Source organism: Primulina tabacum, chromosome 16 (genome assembly GCF_025594145.1).
Source record: "Primulina tabacum isolate GXHZ01 chromosome 16, ASM2559414v2, whole genome shotgun sequence".
Lineage (NCBI taxonomy): Eukaryota > Viridiplantae > Streptophyta > Magnoliopsida > Lamiales > Gesneriaceae > Primulina > Primulina tabacum.
In genome coordinates, this window is record NC_134565.1 from 12,981,084 (window position 1) to 13,002,838 (window position 21,755).

Genomic DNA, 21,755 nt, shown 5'->3' on the forward strand with positions numbered 1-21,755 from the left:
TAATACGCCAACGTCGGATGATGACGATTGGTATTTGGGGCCGAAGATTGAATATATCCTTGACTGGGATAAACAGATTTGATAACAGCTGATGAGATTGATTTGTTATGAGCTGTTGATTGGTATACACGGATGTTGTATAGCCAGTATTGTGAGATTGATTCTGTCAGAGTTATTTCGAAGGGTATTATGATTTTATGCTTCTTGAATGACTACTCCGGTCTGGAATCAGAGATCCGTGAAAGAAAAAAGATTTAGAACGAAGAATATTCTACTGTTGCATCTACAGTAAAGTCGACGGAGCATTAAAAATATTCCTTGAAAGACAGAATCTGATATGAGATTAAGATTTCAGAATGGATTCATTGACACAAGTTTTGATTTAAACTCTGTATACATTCCTTCTGATAGGTCTAAATTGATTACTTGCGAGTTCGAGGACGAAATAAGATCTAAGAGGGGGAGAAATGTAAGGCTCGAGATTATTAGTCTTCATTGATGTGATATTCGGAAGATATGAGTATGCATGACATGTAATGAGAGGCAATGAATGAGATTATGAAGGGTTGTATAAAGTTTAGACCGCACCCACGCTACGAACAAGACCGCACCCGCGGTTGATGGACAGAGAGTTGGGGATTATTTACAGAAGTGACACTGCACCCGCGGTTAAGAAGTACCGCACCGGCGGTGCATGGCCAGTAGGGTATGAAAGTTGCTACGGGAGATTGAGCGCACCCGCGGTGCTAGACAGACCGCACCCGCGGTGTTGTACCAGTAGGGTCAGCGCACCCGCGTTAAAAGACAGAGCGCACTCGCGGTCGAAGCTTTCGGAAAATTGATGTATATCATTACACTGAGCGCACCCGCGGTTATGGAATGAGCGCACCTGCGGTGCGACGTGCAGCATGAAAAATAAGCCACGTTTCCTGGTGTTGCATGCAGTATATATATATAAGAATTGCACGCCGTTCCTTCACAAAATTAAGAAAAGGGTCGAAGCTTTTGAGAGAAAAATCCTGACACCTTTTTTGAGAAATCCGTCCGTCTGTTTTTGAATCTGATTTCAGTACTGTGTTCCTATCGACGCAGGATACAACTGGACGTAAGTTTCGTTATGTTTAGACATGATTTGAATTCATGATATTGTCAGAATTGAATATGAATCAGATATGATGTTTCTGCTACAGTAGACATTGTATAACTGAAGTCAGATTAAAGAATAGACTGTTTATGAAATTGTTATGAATTTCAGAGTTGATTTAGTTGAGATTCTATATCAGAGTTGTGTTATTATTCAGATTTTGAGTTGTACTGATACTGGTTATGAATTCTGGTATTATATATGTGATGTTGAGATGGACGGGGTTATCGGGACTGTATTATTATGCCGTCGAATCATCAGTAGATTGATATTGATCAGATTCAGTAATGATTTCGATTGTATCGTGATATCATTGATATGAATTAGATTGTACCTTGTTCAGATATGGATCAGATTATATACTGATTTGAGTATTGATCAGAACAGTTCTTGAATTGAGTTATATACTGATATGGTATTTATATGATCGTCATTATAAGATTTGGATATGGACAGATTGGAATACAAGACTTCGTCTTCATCAGACCGAGAAGAGAAAGGTATAAATGGATGTTAATTGGGAGATCGACTTGAGTTAGATTTAACTCGAGTTTCCCTAAATCACATACTTATATGGTATTTTTTTTATACCTTTGTGTTTTAATGAGTATGTTTATTCTATTGAATTAGAAGTAGAAAGCAGAGAGCTATTAAGTAAGAGTCACTGACAGAGGGGTTAGATTTTGACAGACTTGTCACTGACCCATTGCACATTGTCAGAATAGGCTTAGTCTTGGTAGATACGCCAAAGCACTGGACTTTTGGTATATCGTTATGCTTCAGATACAGATAGCATTCTATTCGATATAGATTAGACCAAAGTCCAGAAATAAGAACGTACCGCCACTGCGACTGGTAGTAGTAGGTGGGATACTTGTTACGTTCTTATTCACCGGGATCCCTAGATTTGAATGAGAGATGAGTCGAGTTTTAGATATTGAGACTAGAATTTGATTTACATATCCGTATTGATTTATGTTTCGTAGATTACGATTCATGTTTTATTTACAGACTGCTATGGATACATGTTGTTTGATTATGCTACATGTGATAAGATATAATTCATGCTTTTATGTTAATTCAGTTAACTGCATGTATACATTATTTATACAGGGATTTATTCTCACCGGAGTATCCGGCTGTTGTCTTGTTTGTATGTGTGCATGACAACAGGTGGGGCAGGATCAGGGTCAAGAGGATGATGAGAGATTGAGATTAGAGTGGTGATTCCGGACTTGGATGTAGACTTGGTTTAATACTGGAAATTAGTAGTTGAACCTTAGACTAGTTTGAATAATTGTTGTACATTATTGTACTTTTATACTGAGATGTATATTAGTTAAATTCCATTACGTTCCGCACTTATATTTTAAAATGAAAAATTTTTAGACCCTGTTTATCTTAATTGATAATTAAATCCCAAAGATGATTAAGAAGATGATTAGCGTCCGGGTCCCCACAGAAAATATGGCAGTTTTTACGGGTTTTAGCATAATGATTAGAATATGTATCCAAATTATGTGAGGCCATGACCATTAAAAAGCTAAGATGTAATGCTACAACTTTCATGTTTCGGGTTTTGTCAAAATCATTGTGGAAGACAAGCCAAAAGTGCCCCGAAGTGTGTCGTGTATATCGTCATTCATTCACAGACACATGTTGGGAGAATAAGCCTAAATTTTTACTCAAACCACCAAATGATATGAAACCAATTGGAGATTCAAGCCAAGACATAGGGCTACAACTTTCTTGTCTACCACGTTTTCAGAGTACGAAAGAAAGAAACATTTTTGGAGCAATGTTTGATGAAATAGTGTGCAAGGCCTAAAGTTGCTCGCCCAGGCCGAAGAGGATATCCGACCGGGCGGACCTGCATAAAATTTTTAAAGTTTAGGGCCGAGAGTTCCTCGCCCGGGCGGTAAAAGACGTCCGCCCGGGCACCGCCTCATGTATAAAAAGATAAGTTTCGACTTTCTAAGAAAATCAAACCATTTCTTCACCTCTTTACCAGCAAAACACGAAGGAAACATGATTTCTTCCTCCCAAAAGTTCCCTTCTTCATTTCTTTCATCATTTAGAAGTTAGAATTATGTTCTCCATCACAAGAATTTCCTAAAGGTGTAAGTTTTCTTCTCTTTTAGTTATTATACATGTAGAGGAAAATAAATGAATGATTTTTACCTAGTATATGCATAGTGATTGGTTTATTGATGTATTTGACTGTATAGAGCGAGAAACATCGTCTCAAACAAGTAGTCGTATACTTGGACATTAAGTTGGCATGTTTTTGAAGTAATACATGAGTAATATTATGAATTTCAAATGCTTCTCATTGATTATTGTTACATGTACATTGTTAGTATCTTTATTAATGAAAACATAGCACCATATTCCATTGTCATGTATAAATATGAAAGAAACTCATGAATATTGATGATGGGTGCTATGTTATGAACATGAACATGAACATGAAAGGAAAAGGACTGAGTTTTACATGATATAGAGCTTGTTGACATCATGGGTGGTTTTAAATCCACCAAACCTATTGGCCAATATATGTTCATGGGGCGTGGGGTTGCCAAAGGTGCTCCCTGACGTCCAACACAGTAGTAGCTATATAATAAAACAAGCACGGTAGTACATGTCAACTAATAAGGCTCAAGTACAAAAATGAATATGAATATATGCTATAGTATGACATGGTTTAAAGATTCATTGTTGATCACGACTTTATATGTATGTTCCTTCTACGCATATTGATGCGTATAATTGCTAACTTATTGAGTTTTATAAACTCACGTAGCTCATGTATTATAGGATCAGGTAATGAAAATATAGAGGATGCCGGTTCGCCAATGGATGCTTGTGATGTGCCTCACCTCGACAAGAACCGGGACGTCTTATTGTATAGCTTTCGCATATGTATTATAATGAATTTAATGTCAGGGTTTGAAACAAGATTTACAAAGTGTATGTCTATGTGTATAATGATATAGAATATGTTTGTATATAAGGATAAGATTATATGTACAAATTGTTATTGTTGCTTGAGTGTTGGTGTATTCAAAATATAGGGACATCATGCCGAATTTTTTATAAACCGTCATATTGATGCCCCTTCTTTAAATTGCTTCATAATATAGATATATCATTCAAATCCTATTTTAATTATGGTAATCATACATATATTGTTTGTGTGGGGACCCGAACCTAATTCATCTTTTTAATCATTATTAGGAACATTTAATTAAACAGGGTCCAAGTTTTTTTATTTTTTTTAATACAAGTACGGAAACGTAATGTAATCAATCTGATATACATATCCAAAGTAAAGTACATATCTTGTACTCAATTTATTTCTGTCAAGCTAGGGTTCAACTACAATATATCAAGTGCTGAAGCCTATCTATTTCTGATCTGGATCTCCACGCTAACTTGTCCTCTCTCATCCTCTTCCTGACCCTGATCCTGTCCGACCTATTGTCACGCACATATACAAACAAGACAACAACCGGATAACTCCGGTGAGAATATAATCCCAGTATAAACAATGCATACATACAATCATATAAACATATATAAAAGCATGAAACAGATATCAATAGCATGTATCAAATCAGAAAAGCATGTATAGGTCTAAAACTGTAAATAAACTCTGAACTCATCAACTCAGACTCAACTCATCTCTAATCTAGGGATCCCGGTTCCTGGATATTACAATATACCGAATCTCAGCGATATGAATGAATCAACTCCTAAGCGACATTGATATAACCCACATATCCAGTGTCTTGGCGACTCAGCCAAAGAGTTGGCACATCATCCAATGATTAGGGGCATAAGCCCATAACTCAATACAAGCTCTGCTATAATTCAATAGACTAAGCATATCAATCTCAGACATTGCAACCCATCGAGGCAATGAAAATTTAGTATGTGATTTTGGGAAACTCAAGTTAAATCAAACTCGAGTTGTGCGATCCCGGATCAACATTGATTTATACCTTTCTTACGGTCGGTTTGACGAAGTCGAAGTTTCGAATTCGAATCTGCCAATATCAAATCTGAAGTTGTGGGGACCCGGGCTCTAACTCAGTTCTTTTCAGGATTAATCGGATCATTGTTCAAAAATACGGGTCAAAATTTTGCCTTTAACATTAAATCAAATGTTTATAACTCAAGCACGAGATAATTCTATATTCATTTCGTTACAACAAACATAACATACATGCCTCGTTTTATTTATATTCTACAAACCAGTAATTAAATACAGTACATGTCAAAAGTACAACTACTAGTTCATCTGCTACGCCCGTGATCACCACGCTATTTCCATCTCTTATCTCTGTCGCGACCCTGATCCTGCCCCACCTGTTGTTATGCACACATACAGACATAACAACAGCCGGAAACTCCGGTGAGAACAAATCCCAGTATAAAACATGTATGCATGCTGGTACATAATCATAAATCATGAATGAAAACAATAACAATAGGCTCCATAGTCTATGAAACCAAATTCGACTCTACTCTAGGGATCCGGTGTGAATAAGACGTCACTGTCTGTCACCTACCCTCTCAATCGGGATAACTGTACGTCTTATTCCTAGACTTCGGTCATGTCTGTATCGAATGTCTACAATCGGAGGATGTCTGCTCCTATGCGTCGATACACCGAACGTCTAGAAGTTTGGCAAGTCTGCCAATGACTCTCCTATCTCAAATGTATGAATATAAATCTATAAATGCATAATCATATCAAAAGATTTGAATATAATCTATAAAAACTCATAATCATATCAAAAGACAAGCAACTAATCTAGTATGTGATTTTGTTGGAAAACTCAAATTGAATCTTATTTGAGTTGTGTCTTCCCCAAACAAAACATGCATTATACCTTTCGTCGCACAATCTGTGTCGTAGTTGAAGTCTTGAAGACTTTTCTGTCAATATCAAATCTGAAATGGAAATGTTGATACATATTCTATCAATCTCTAATCTCAATCAACACATATCCAATTCAATACTTGATCTCGGTACAATTTGACGGCATTACGACGTAATTTCTCGATACCGGTCAATCCAACTCTCAACATATATCAACAATTCATAAGTCTTAACTCATAATCCTCATTATAAGCACATGATAGTACACAAAATCTGCATATTCTCAATCAAGATATGCTAAAATTCATAACAAATGCATACGGTACTATTTATTCGATCCGGTTGCGAATATACGACATCTATAATCTCAAGAATCTCTAATAGTAACCATATCATAATTTCTCCAACACATAAAATCTGAATCATGTTGGAATTGAACAATATTTACCTCTTCTTGTTGCCTTGGTTGAGAAGATCACAAATCTGAACTCTAATTAAAATTCTGATGAAGATATCTTATACAATCAATTTCTAAAAGAAATAAAGCATGAATGAATTCTTGAAGTCTCTCTCTCTCGTTCCATCTGCTGAAAATGAGGAAGAAATGAATGACAAATCATATATATATATCTTGCATGTTGAGGGGCAAGTGTCATAATTTTCAAGTAACACGTGTGACCGCGGGTGCGGTAGTTCATGAACCGCGGCTGCGCTCAAGCTTCGGGGGTCCATCCACATTTGCATAAACGTCGACCGCGGGTGCGGTAGTTCATGAACGGCGGCTGCGCTCAAGCTTCGGCGGTCCATCCACATTTGCATAAACGTCGACCGCGGGTGCGGTGTCATTTCTGTAAATACTTTCCAACTCTCTATCCATCAACCGCGGGTGCACTCTTTCTTGGACCGCGGGTGCGGTGACCCTACTGTAAAATTGGTCAACTTTCTGTCCATGCACCGCGGGTGCGTTGCTTCCCTAGGAGCGGGGGCGGTCTCCCTTCAAGCAACATTTCATCTTTGCATTTTAAATATGACCATCTAGGGCATTACATTTATCCCCCTCTTAGATATTAGTTCGTCCTCGAACGTGAAATCAATTAATCAAAGTATGTAAAAACAGCAGCAAAATCAAAAGATGAATAAATACTCACATAGAATAACTCAGGATATCTCTGTCTCATATCTGCTTCTGTCTCCCAAGTCGCTTCCTCGGTGCCATGACGACTCCACTGGACTTTCACTAGTGGAATAGTCTTCGTTCTGAGCTGTTTCTCTTTCCGATCAAGAATATGTGTATCGGTTGTTCAACATAACTCAACGTCTGATCCAGCTCAGCCTCGTCAGGCCGAATGATATGAAAATAATCTGGCATGTATCTTCGCAACATTGATACATGAAAAACGTCATGTATCCCGGATAGAGAAGGAGGAAGAGCCAATCGATATGCTCGATCGCCAATCTTTTCAAGAATCTCATATGGACCGATGTATCTAGGAGACAACTTCCCGCGTTTGCCGAATCTGACAATGCCTCGGAAAGGTTAAATCTTCAAAAACACTCTGTCTCCTTGTTCAAATACTAATGGTCTACGTCTGATATTGGCATACTTGGCTTGCCTATCCTGTGCTGTCTTCATTCTTTTATGAATGTACTTCACTTTCTCAGTCATTTCAAGGATCATATCAGGTCCAAGTTCTGGTACCTCAGATATATCATCCCAGTATTGAGGAGATCTGCACTTCTTACCATATAATGCTTCAAACGGTGCCATCTCTATACTCGTTTGGTAGTTGTTGTTGTACGAGAATTCACACAATGGTAGTGAATCTTGCCAACTAGTGTCAAAGTCTAGCACTACAGCTCTCAACATATTCTCTAACGTCTGGATAGTCCGCTCTGACTGTCCATCTGTCTGGGGATGATAAGCAGTTCTCAGGTGCAATGTCGTACCTAAAGCCTACTGCAGACTGTGCCAAAAATGTGAAATGAATCGTGGATCACGATCTGAGACGATAGACTTCGGCGCACCAAGTAATCTGACTACCTCTCGAACATATATCTCAGCCATCTGATCATGTCTGTACGTCATTCTGTACGGAATAAAACACGCTGATTTGGTTAATCTGTCAATAATGACCCAAATCGCGTCACAGCCTCGGGATGATCGAGGTAACTTCGTCACGAAATCCATGGAAATGTGATCCCATTTCCATTCTGGAATAGACAAACTCTGAAGTAAACCTCCGGGCTTCTTTCTTTCGGCCTTCACCTGTTGACAGTTTAAGCACTTAGACACAAATTCTGCAATATCTGTCTTCATCTGTTTCCACCAGAATTGTGTCTTCAGATCGTTGTACATTTTACGGCCTCCAGGATGAATACTAAACCAACTACAGTGCGCTTCTGACATAATTTGTTGTTCCAAGTCTGAAACATCTGGCACTACAAGACGATTATGCACATACAGAACAAAATCATGTACCTGATATTCAGACTGATGTCCTGATCTGACCATCTGAATCGACTTCTGAATATTCTGATCAGTTCTCTGTGCTTCTTTGATTCGCATAATCAAATCTGGTTCAACTTGAATCGAAGCAAGTCGTAGAGGTCTACTGGCTGTATCAAATGTTAAACCCGACAAGCAACAATCTTCAATCATATTTGAAACCCCTATCGTCGATAATGATAAGGAACATACCTTTCGACTCAAGCCGTCCGCTGCTGCATTTGACTTCCTTGGATAGTACTTGATCTCGCAATCAAAATCTTTCAGTAGATCAAGCCATCTACGCTGCCTCATGTTCAACTTTGACTAAGAAAATAGAGACTTCAGGCTTTTATGGTCAGAATAGATCTCAAATTTCTCACCATAAAGATAATGACGCCAAATCTTTAATGCAAATACGATAGCCGCCAATTCAAGATCATGAATGGGGTATCGAATATCGTGTGGCTTCAGCTGTCTAGAGGCATATGCGATCACATGACCCCGCTGCATAAGAACACATCCCAACCCTCTGTGAGATGCATCACAATATACAACGAAATCGCCAGTTGTAAGGCTTGAGATTTATTAGTCTTCATTGATGTGATATTCGGAAGATATGAGTATGCATGACATGTAATGAGAGGCGCTAAATGAAAAGATGAAGTGTTGCTCGAAGAAAGAGACCGCACCCGCGCCCCGGACCCGCGGTGCATGGACAGAAAGTTGGCCAATTTTACAGTAGGGTCACCGCACCCGCGGTCTAGAAGGAGTGCACCCGCGGTTAATGTCCAGTAGGGTAGGAAATTTGGTACGAAGCAACACCGCACCCGCGGTCGTTAAATTTTGAAAAAATGAAAAGTGGTGCAGTGAGCACAGCAAACCCGCGGTCATGAAGAAGCACACCCGCGGTGCTTGGTGCGAGAAATCCACCTTTGAATGTTATGTTGACACATGGCCTGAGGTATATATAAGTTGAGCATGACTCATTTCTTCTCCATTCCAGCAGACCAGCAACGATAGAGAGAGTTTCTTCAAGCCTTTCCTTCCATCTTTATCATTTGGTTGTGTAAGAATTACTCATCCAAAAGTTAATACAAGCTTAGATTCTTGTTCCTCAATTCAAAGGCTACAAGAGGATGTAAGTTGGGTTATGTTTCAGCATGATTTAGATTCCATGTGTTGAAAAATTATGATATGATGGTTATTATGTATTCTTGGCATGTTGGACATAGTATATTTGCAACGGGATCGAAGAACGGACACTGTATGCTATTGTTATGAAATTCCATCTTGTATGAGTTGAGATAAAGCAGATTTTGGGAGATTATGATTGTTGTTATTGATGTTATGGCTTGTGGATAATGTGTTGATTGCTATTGGATGACCGGTATCGAGAAACTATGCCGTTATACCGTCGAATTGTATCAAGATTTGATAGTGAACCGTACTAGTATTAGTTTGAGTTTTGATTTGATATTATGCATCTCAACATTGTCATTTCTGATTTGGATTGATAGGTTCGATATCCCTACTTCGAGACTTCGAATTATTCCAACGACAAGAAAGGTATAATTCATGTTTTGTTTGGGGAAGACACAACTCAAATGAGATTCAATTTGAGTTTCCCAACCAAATCACATACTAGAATTGTTGTTTATCTTGTGATACGAATTTGATTTGTTTATAGATTTATATTCAAATCTCTTGATATGATGATGTCTTGTTTAGAGATTTATATTCAAGCCTTTGAGATAGGAGAGTCATTGGCAGACTTGCCAAACTAGATGTTCGGTGGTATCGACGCTTCAGACCAGATTCACTCCGATTGTAAACATTCGATACAGACATGACCGAAGTCTAGGAATAAGACGTACAGTTACCCCAATTGGGAGGGTAGGTGACAGACAGTGACGTCTTATTCACAACGGGATCCCTAGAGTAGAGTCGAGTCGAGTCAAGACATGATTTGATTTGAATTGCATGTTTATATAGATTGGTTTCATAGACTATGGAGCCCATTATTATTGCTGTGATTCTTGAGTTATGATTACGTATCAGCATGTATACATGTTTTATACTGGGATTTGTTCTCACCGGAGTTTCCGGCTGTTGTTATGTCTGTATGTTTGCATGATGGAATCATCAAGACAGGTGCACTGGTCAGCCTCTTCTTCAACAGTACGAAACTGGATTCACAATCTTCAGACCACACAAACGGCGCATTTTTCTGTGTCAACTGGGTAATCGGCTTCGCAATACTGGAGAAATCTTTAATAAATCGTCGATAGTACCCTGCTAGACCCATGAAACTGCGTATCTCAGGCACAGAAGTCGGTCTAGGCCAACTGATCACAGCTTCAACTTTACTCGGATATACAGAAATACCATCTCCAGATATGATATGACCCAAGAAGACAACCTGTCTCAGCCAAAACTCACACTTTGACAGTTTTGCATACAATCTTTCATTTCTCAATGTTTGCAACACAATTCTCAGATGATTGGCATGCTCATTCAAATTCTTTGAATAGACCAGAATATCATCAATAAAAACAATCACAAACTCATCTAAATATCTCTGAAAAGACGCGGTTCATCAGTCACATAAACACCGCTGGAGCATTCGTTAAACCAAAAGGCATGACAATAAATTCGTAATGTCCATACCTGGTTCGGAATGCTGTCTTTGGTATATCAATATCTCGTACTCGCAGCTGGTGATATCCAGATCTCATATCGATCTTGGAATAGATAGATGATCCCTGCAACTGATCAAATAAGTCGTCGATACGAGGCAAAGGATATTTGTTCTTTTTCGTTGCCTTGTTCAGTTGCCTGTAATCTATACACAATCTCATAGAACCGTCTTTCTTTCGCACAAATAGCACTGGTGCGCCCCAAGGAGATACACTGGGTCTGATATATCCCTTGGCTAGAAGATCTTCTAACTGTGCTTTCAATTCTTTCAATTCTATCGGCGCCATCCTATACGGAGCTCTCGAAATAGGAACGGTACCTGGAATGAGATCAATGCTAAAATCTACCTCTCGAGCTGGAGGTAATCCTGGAATCTCATCAGGAAATACATCTGCAAACTCCCATACTACTGGCAAATCTGCCAATGCCGGGCTCCATTTCTGTAGATCTACATAATAAATAAGGAACCCCTCTGCTCCTTGTTGCAACAATCTACTCATAGTCAGAGTAGATACTAAGGGAATCCGAGATCTGGAACCCTTCCCATAAAATTTCCACTCCTCTGCCATTTCAGGTCTGAATCTGACAATCTTGTGAAAACAGTCTACGGTGGTTCTGTACTTAGTCAACATGTCAATCCCGACAATACAATCAAAATCAGATAAGCCAAGTAAAACACAGTCTAAATCAATCTCATGCCCTTCAAACTGTAGTAAGCAATGTCTAACTGAAGTCACAGATATCAGACCACTTCCCAACGGAGAAGAAATAGACACTACAGTAGACAATGACTCTACAGGCAATGCATGTGTCAATGCAAAACGTTCTGATATGAATGTATGTGATGCACCTGTATCTATCAATACATATGCAGGATAACCGCAAAGAAAACAGTTACCTGCAATCACATCGTCTGGCGCATCCTGGGCTTGCTCCTCGGTCAGTGCAAACACCCTAGCCTGTTGTCTGGGAGGTTGGCTAGTGGTCTGGCCACCTCTGGCTCTAGGTTGAGACTGGGTAGGCGTGGCCTGGAAGGAATGGACAGACGAAGCTTGCCTCTCAGGTTGAGTCACTGATGCTGATGAACCTGCACTCTGAAATCTCTGGGCACCTCTCTGGGACAGACTCTGGCGAAATGTCCCTGTTGCTTACATATGTTACATTTGCCCATCACTCCCTGACACTGCTCTGTGGCATGTCGGCCTCCACAAGTAGAACAATATACACCTGTCACATCTGTACTCTGGCCAGGACCTCTCTGTCGTGACCCGCTGGATCTCGATGAACTGCTCCCTGCTCTCTTGAACTGCTTACCCTTAGCTTTCAGAAAATCCTTCTTGCCACTACTACTGCTTCCACTATCAAATCGAGGAGTAGGTGGTGGAAACTGTGCGGCAGGCTGTGGCTTTCTCTGACCCTGACCACTATAGGAAACTCCTCGTTGCCTAATCAAGCCAGCCTCTGCTCCCTTCGCTCGATTCAGCTCCTAAGAAAAAGTGTTGGGTCGCCCCGTGTTCACTAAGGTGAAGATATCCGGATTCAAACCATTTATGAACTGATCGGCAACTGCCTCATCATTCCCTGCTACATGAGGTGCAAATCAAAGCAAGGACGAGAATTTGGCAACATACTCCTCTATGTTCCATTGCCCCTGTCTCAAGTTGGCGAACTCTGCCCCTTTGTCTTTTCGGTATGACACTGGAAAGAAACGTTGATAAAATTCATCTTTAAATACTTTCCAAGTAATATCAATACCTCGATGTTCTACGGTTCGTTTCGCCGTTAGCCACCAACTCTTGGCAGCTTCTTGCAATTGATGCCCAATCAGCTTCACCCCATGTTCATCTGTATAGGCAAGTGATTCAAATAACATCTCTATATCATCCAACCAGCTTTCACAATCCACTGCATTTTCGGTGCCCTTCAAGGTTGGTGGATGGAATGATTGAAATCTCTTCAACAAAGTCTCCATCGGTGTCGTAGTCACGTCCATCTGAGTACCCGACGTACTACCCTGTTCTGGCACTTGACCTGCAGCTGGTTGTGGTATTCTTCTAGGCGGCATATCTGATTATCAAACAGATTAGGATACAATCTATACAATCTGTCTCAGCCCTCCTCTGATCATATACCTCTGATCCAGAATCGGTTCTGATTCAGTTTTTACAAGTATATGATGTAAATCAACTCAGATACAATACAACATATAACAGGGAAAGCATTAAATCATGCTAGCAATCAAAAGCAAGGAAGAAGACTCAATTTACCCCGCTCATTCTATTCTATTTCAGTCAACAGAACCTACGGCTCTGATACCACCTGTTGTGGGGACCCGGGCTCTAACTCAGCTCTTTTCAGGATTAATCGGATCATTGTTCAAAAATACAGGTCAAAATTTTGCTTTTAACATTAAATCAAATGTTTATAACTCAAGCACGAGATAATTCTATATTCATTTCGTTACAACAAACATAACATACATGCCTCGTTTTATTCATATTCTACAAACCAGTAATTAAATACAGTACATGTCAAAAGTACAACTACTAGTTCATCTGCTACGCCCGTGATCACCACGCTATGTCCATCTCTAATCTCTGTCCCGACCCTGATCCTGCCCCACCTGTTGTTATGCACACATACAGACATAACAACAGCCGGAAACTCCGGTGAGAACAAATCCCAGTATAAAACATGTATGCATGCTGATACATAATCATAAATCATGAATGAAAACAATAACAATAGGTTCCATAGTCTATGAAACCAATCTATATAAGCATGCAATTCAAATCAAATCATGGCTTGATTCGACTCGACTCTACTCTAGGGATCCCGGTGTGAATAAGACGTCACTGTCTGTCATCTACCCTCCCAATCGGGGTAACTGTACGTCTTATTCCTAGACTTCGGTCATGTCTGTATCGAATGTCTACAATCGGAGGATTTCTGCTCCTATGCGTCGATACACCGAACGTCTAGAAGTTTGGCAAGTCTGCCAATGACTCTCCTATGTCAAATGCATGAATATAAATCTATAAATGCATAATCATATCAAAAGAATTGAATATAATCTATAAAAACTCATAATCATATCAAAAGACAAGCAACTAATCTAGTATGTGATTTTGTTGGGAAACTCAAATTGAATTTTATTTGAGGGTTGTCTTACCCAAACAAAACATGCATTATACCTTTCGTCGCACAATCTGTGTCGTAGTTGAAGTCTCGAAGACGAATCTGTCAATATCAAATCTGAAATGGAAATTTTGATACATATTCTATCAATTTCTAATATCAATCAACACATATCCAATTCAATACTTGATCTCGGTACAATTTGACGGCATAACGACGTAATTTCTCGATACCGATCAATCCAACTCTCAACATATATCAACAATTCATAAGTCTCAACTCATAATCCTCATTATAAGCACATGATAGTACTCAAAATATGCATATTCTCAATCAAGATATGCGAAAATTCATAACAAATGCATACGGTACTATTTCTTCGATCCGGTTGCGAATCATAGTTTCTCCAACACATAAAATCTGAATCATGTGAGGACCCGGACGCTAATCATGTTCATAATCATCATTAGGTAGTAATCAATTATAAAACAGGGTCTAATTTTTTTTTAAAATGCGGAACGTAGTAAAATAAAACATATATACATCTCAGTATACAAGTACAAGTCCTGTATTACATACATTTATTCAACTAAGATTTAACAGCTAATATCACGTGTCCAACCCTATCTCTAATCCAAGTCCGGAGCCTCCACCCTAATCACGATCTCTCTTCATCTCCTCAACCCTGAACCTGTCCCACCTGTTATCATGCACACATACAAAACAAGACAACAGCCGGATAACTCCGGTGAGAATAAATCCCAGTATAAACAATGTAAACATGCAATCATATAAAAACATATACAAAAGCATATAACAAATATCATTCACATGCAGCCAATCAACAAACATGTATGATATTAAAACCGTAAATCAACTAGTCGTATCAGACTCGACTCAAACAACGTGTCGTCTCAGACTCGACTCATTCCTAATCTAGGGATCCCAATGTCCGGATATTGATAATTATATCGAATCTCAGTCGATAGGAATGAATCAACCCTAAACGGCATCGATATAATTCATATATCCAGTGTCTGGGCGAAACAGCCGCAGAATTGACGAATCAGTCAAGAATTAAGCGAATCAGCCAATAATTAGACGAATCAGTCAGTAATTAAGCGAATCAGGCAAAGTTTAGACGAATCAGCCAATAACCAGACGAATCAGCCAATAACCAGACGAATCAGCCGGTGACTTGGCGAATCAGCCAATGACTAGCGAATCAGCAGTCAATACATTCACACAGTAACTAGGCGAATCAGCCGATGACTAACAAATCAGTAGTCAATACATGCAGTGGCTATAAATCAATAGACTACAAACATCAATTTCATCAATTACAAATATCAATGTAATAAACTAAGTATGTGATTTAGAGAGACTCGAGTCAAACCTCACTCGAGTTGTGCAATCCCAACTCAACATTAATTTATACCTTTCTTTCTGATACTCTGACTCTGTCGAACTCAAAGCCTGTCAATACTCAATCTGACAATAACAATATCGAGGGTACGGTATTAATACACCACTCAAACAACACTGGATATAATCGGAATTCAATCAAATTCTGTTTCAACAGCACAACGTCATAGTCTCAATATACCCAGCAATATTATCTCAGTCAGATATCAATTCTAATATCTCATAATCGGTAATAATTCAATTCTGATATCAAATCGATTCCAAAACAACTCCGAAAATCATAACAATTTCATATGGTATCTGTTCTTCAGTCCGGTTTCGATTATACAATGTCTAACATGACAATAACATCATATATGAATCATATCAGATTCTAACAATACCATAATTTCAAAACATATCAAAACGTAGTAAAACTTACGTCCAGTTATAGCCTACGTCGATAAGAACCCAATACCGAAGTCGGATTCAAAATCGGATAGACGGATTTCTCCCAATTTTCTTTTCGTTTCTTTGCTTCTGAAGAAATCGTGCATATATATATACATACACATACCCGTACATGCAGCAAGGCAAATGGCACATTCTTCACGCAACACGTCTCGCGCATATGCGCGACATCAACCGGCGCATATGCACGAGACCTTAAGTCTCGGCGCGTGTCTTCCCAACTGCTGGCGCATATGCGCAACTTATTTCCGCGCATATGCGCCCAACTCTCTGGACTCGGCATTCCTGAATACACCTGCTCGAGCATATGCGCGTCATGTCTTGCGCATATGCGCGAGACTTACTGTCTCGGCAATCACCCCAAATACTTGCCTCGCGCATATACGCGCCCCTTCTCGCGCATATGCGCGAGGTGTTCTGTCCTCGCGAAGGATCTTCCGCTTGTACAGGCTCGCGCATATGCGCGAGGTCCTCTGCCCACGTCGCGCATATGCGCTCATCTGTGCCGCGCATATGCGCGAGGGCTACTGTTCCTCGCACATTTTCATGCATTATCTCGTCTTTCCCGGTCCGATCCTTTCCGTCTATAATCATATCAATTATCCCCAAATCATTTCAGATTAATAGGATAAAATTCTCGGGCCTTAAAAATCATGTTGGAATTGAACAATATTTACCTCTTCTTGTGGCCTTGGTTGAGAAGATCACAAATCTGAACTCTAATTAAAATTTTGATGAAGATATCTTATACAATCAATTTCTAAAAGAAATAGAGCATGAATGAATTCTTGAAGTCTCTCTCTCTCGTTCCATCTGCTGAAAATGAGGAAGAAATGAATGACAAATCATATATATATATCTTGCATGTTGAGGGGCAAGTGTCATATTTTTCAAGTAACACGTGTGACCGCGGGTGCGGTAGTTCATGAACCGCGGCTGCGCTCAAGCTTCGGCGGTCCATCCACGTTTGCATAAACGTCGACCGCGGGTGCGGTGTCATTTATGTAAATACTTTCCAACTCTCTGTCCATCAACCGCGGGTGCACTCTTTCTTGGACCGCGGGTGCGGTGACCCTACTGTAAAATTGGCCAACTTTCTGTCCATGCACCGCGGGTGCGGTGCTTCCCGAGGCGCGGGCGCGGTCTCCCTTCAAGCAACATTTCATCTTTGCATTTTAAATATGACCATCTAGGGCATTACAGAAATGACATTTCCAATAGGCACAATATCAATATACAATCCTAATCAATCCTAGATATAATCAGAATTCAATTTAATTCTGTTTCAACGGCATAACGGCACAATCTCAATATACCTAGTGCTACAATATCAGTCAGTTATCAATCCCAATATCTCATAATCAATAACAACACAATTCTGATATCAAATCTCAATCAAATCAACTCGGAAAATCATAACAATTCCTTACGGTACCCGTTATTCAATTCTGTTTCGATTATATGATGTCTCAGGAACACCATATATCAATCATATCTGATTCAGGCAATATCATAATTTCAAATCATACCAAAAACATAAGAAACTTACGTCCAGTTGAAGCTCTCGTCGATAGAAACTCAGTATCGAAGTCGGATTGAAATTATGACGGACGGATCTTGCACAATCACAAATCTAACATATGACAAGGCGTAAGAAAAAATCCTGGGAGCTTCGGTCCTTTTCTTCTGAAGAATTGAAACGTTATATCTATATATATATATATCCACTTTCATGTTAAAGAAACGTGGCTCATTTCCCATGAATTTCAGTCGGCGCTCGGGCGGTTTTAATGTGCCGCTCGGGCGCGGAATGTTCTGTCGAAGCCCTCATCTTATCATCCACTGGCGCTCGGGCGGTCAAAAACTACCGCTCGGGCGCCAGACATTCTGCCCGAATGGTAAACTTATGGTGCACTGGCGCTCGGGCGGTCTTTTCCTACCGCCCGGGCGCCGGATGTTCTGTCCAACATCTTGGCTTATAATGCACCGACGCCCAGCTTCTTCACTTGTCTTCCTACAACCTCAATTCTGTCAATTAATCAATTTCTTATTACAGTGATAAAATCTCGGGCATTACATTTCTCCCCCCCTAAGATCTGATTTCGACCCGAAATCATATGCAATCAACTCAGATACAATAAGGAATGGAGAATAGAAGCTAAATAAGAAGACACATCAGAAAAATAACTATGGAAATCTTTGTCTCATGTCTGACTCAGTACCCAGGTATATTCTTCAATACCATGACAACTCCACTGAATCTTCACAAGTGGAATAGTCTTCGTTCTTAGTTGCTTTTCTTTACGATCGAGAATCTGAATCGGCTTCTCGAAGTAACTCGGTGTCTCGTCAAGTTCGGCCTCGTCTGGCTGAATGACATGTGAAGCATCGGAAAGATATTTCCTCAATAATGATACATGAAAGACATCATGTATTCCAGATAAAGAAGGCGGTAGGGCGAGTCAATAAGCACGATCTCCTATCTTCTCGAGAATCTCGTACGACCCAATATATCGTGGAGATAAATTTCCTTTCTTGCCAAATCTCACAACTCCTCTGAAAGGTGAAATCAACATAATATACATGTCTTGTTTTATCCATAATCTACAAACCAGTAATTAAATACATTACATATCAAATGTACAAACTACTAGTGATCTTCTGCGCCCGTAGTCACCACGCTATCTCGATCTCATCTCTGTCGTGACCCGGATCCTGCCCCACCTGTTGTTATGAACACATACAGACATAACAACAGCCGGAAACTCCGGTGAGAATACATCCCAGTATAAAACATGTATGCATGCTAATACATAATCATAAATCATGCGTGAAAGCAATAACAATGGGCTCCATAGTCTATGAAACCAATCTATATCAACATGCAATTCAAATCAAATCATGTCTTGACTCGACTCGACTCTACTCTAGGGATCCTGGTGTGAATAAGACGTCACTGGCTGTTATCTACCCTCCCAATCGGGGTAACTGTACGTCTTATTCCTAGACTTCGGCCCTGTCTGTATCGAATGTCTACAATCGGATTGAATCTGATCCGAAACGTCGATACCACCGAACGTCTAGTTTGGCAAGTCTGCCAATGACTCTCCTATCTCAAAGGCTTGAATATAAATATAGAAACAAGACATCATCATATCAAGAGATTTGAATATAAATCTACAAACAAATCAAGTTCATATCAAAAGATAAACAACAATTCTAGTATGTGATTTGGTTGGGAAACTCAAATTGAATCTCATTTGAGTTGTGTCTTCCCCAAACAAAACATGAACTATACCTTTCGTCACACAATTTCTGTCGTAGTCGATGTCTAGAAGACGAATATGTCAATATCAAATCTGAAATGGAAATGTTGATACATATTCTATCAATCTCTAATCTCAATCAACACATATCCAATTCAATACTTGACCTCGGTACCATTTGACGGCATAACGACGTAATTTCTCAATACCGGTCACTCCAACTCTCACATATATCAACAATTCATAAGTCTCAACTCATAATCATCATCATAAGCATATGATAGTACTCCAAATCTGCATAACTTAACTCTAAACATGCTGGAAAATAGTTAAAATAGCATACAACGTCCGTTCTTCGATCCGGTTGCGTTTCTACGATGTCAATAATCTCAAGAACATATACTTTCAATCATATCAATCTTTCCTCAACTTTTTACATTTCAGAACATGTTGAAATTTAAAGATACTTACATCCTCTTTTAGCTCTTGAAGAGAGGAGCTCAAAACCGAAATCGGATTAAAGTTTGGATGTATGAATCTTTCAAAATCACAATTTAAGGGCATAAGAAAAGTGAAGCTTTTTCTCTGGATTCGTTCGGTTCTTGCTGATGAATTGAGGAAGAATGAAGCAAATCAATATATATATTGCATGGCTAAGAACACATGGCTCATCTTTTGGAGTACACGTCTCGCGCATATACGTGACATCACCCGCGCATATGCGCGAGACCTACTGGTCTCGGCAATGTCAATCTTAACTCCTCGCGCATATGCGCGCTTCATCTTGCGCATATGCGCCAAAGATTCTGGACGTGTCGCGCATATGCGCGTATCTACTCGCGCATGTGCGCCAATGTTTCTGGAAATGTCGCGCATATGCGCGTATCTACTCGCGCATGGGCGCCAATGTCTCTGGAAATGTCGCGCATACGCATATGCGCCGGACTGGTGGCGCATATGCGCCGAGCTCATCTCACACCAAAAATTGCATCTACTTTTCCGTCTCTTCCGATCCGATACAATACGTCTACAATCCCTTTAATTATCAACAAAACAAGTCTGATTATGATAATCCAATTCTCGGGCCTTACATTTTTCCCCCTCTAAGAAATGATTTCGTCCTCGAAATCGACTTCAATCAATCGAAGTATATACAAGATGCAATATAATTAAAACTGAATAAATACTCACGTCATAGAAATAGCTCGGGATATCTCTGTCTCATATCTGCTTCTGTTTCCCAAGTCGCTTCCTCGATGCCATGACGACTCCACTGGACTTTTACAAGTGGAATAGTCTTCGTTCTGAGCTGCTTCTCTTTCCGATCAAGAATATGTGTATCGGTTGTTCAACATAACTCAACGTCTGATCCAGCTCAGCTTCGTCAGGCCGAATGATATGAGAATAATCTGGCATGTATCTTCGCAACATTGATACATGAAAAATGTCATGTATCCCGGATAGAGAAGGAGGAAGAGCCAATCGATATGCTCGATCGCCAATCTTCTCAAGAATCTCGTAAGGACCGATGTATCTAGGAGACAACTTTCCACGCTTGCCAAATCTGACAAAAGGTTAAATCTTCAAAAACACTCTGTCTCCTTATTCAAATACTAACGGTCTATGTCTGATATTGGCATACTTGGCTTGTCTATCCTGTGCCGTCTTCATTCTTTTCTGGATTATCTTTACCTTCTCAGTCATTTCACGAATCATATCAGGCCCAAGTTCTGATACCTCAGATATATCATCCCAGTACAACGGAGATCTACACTTCTTGCCATACAAGGCTTCGAACGGAGCCATCTCAATGCTCGTCTGATAGCTGTTGTTGTACGAGAATTCATAAAGTGGCAGTGAATCTTGCCAACTAGTGCCGAAATCTAGCACTACAGCTCTCAACATGTCCTCTAAATTCTGGATAGTTCGCTCTGACTGTCCATCTGTCTGGGGAGGATAGGCAGTACTCAGGTGCAATGTCGTACCTAAAGCCTGCTGCAAACTGTGCCAAAAGTGTGAAGTGAATCGTGTATCACGATCTGATACGATAGACTTCGGCACACCATGCAATCTGACTACCTCTCTGACATACAACTCTGCCTTCTGATCGTGTCGATATGTCATTTGTATGGAATAAAACACGCTGATTTGTTTAATCTGTCAATAATGACCCAAATCGCATCACAGCCCCGGGATGATCGAGGTAACTTCGTCACGAAATCCATGGAAATGTGATCTCATTTCCACTCAGGAATAGAT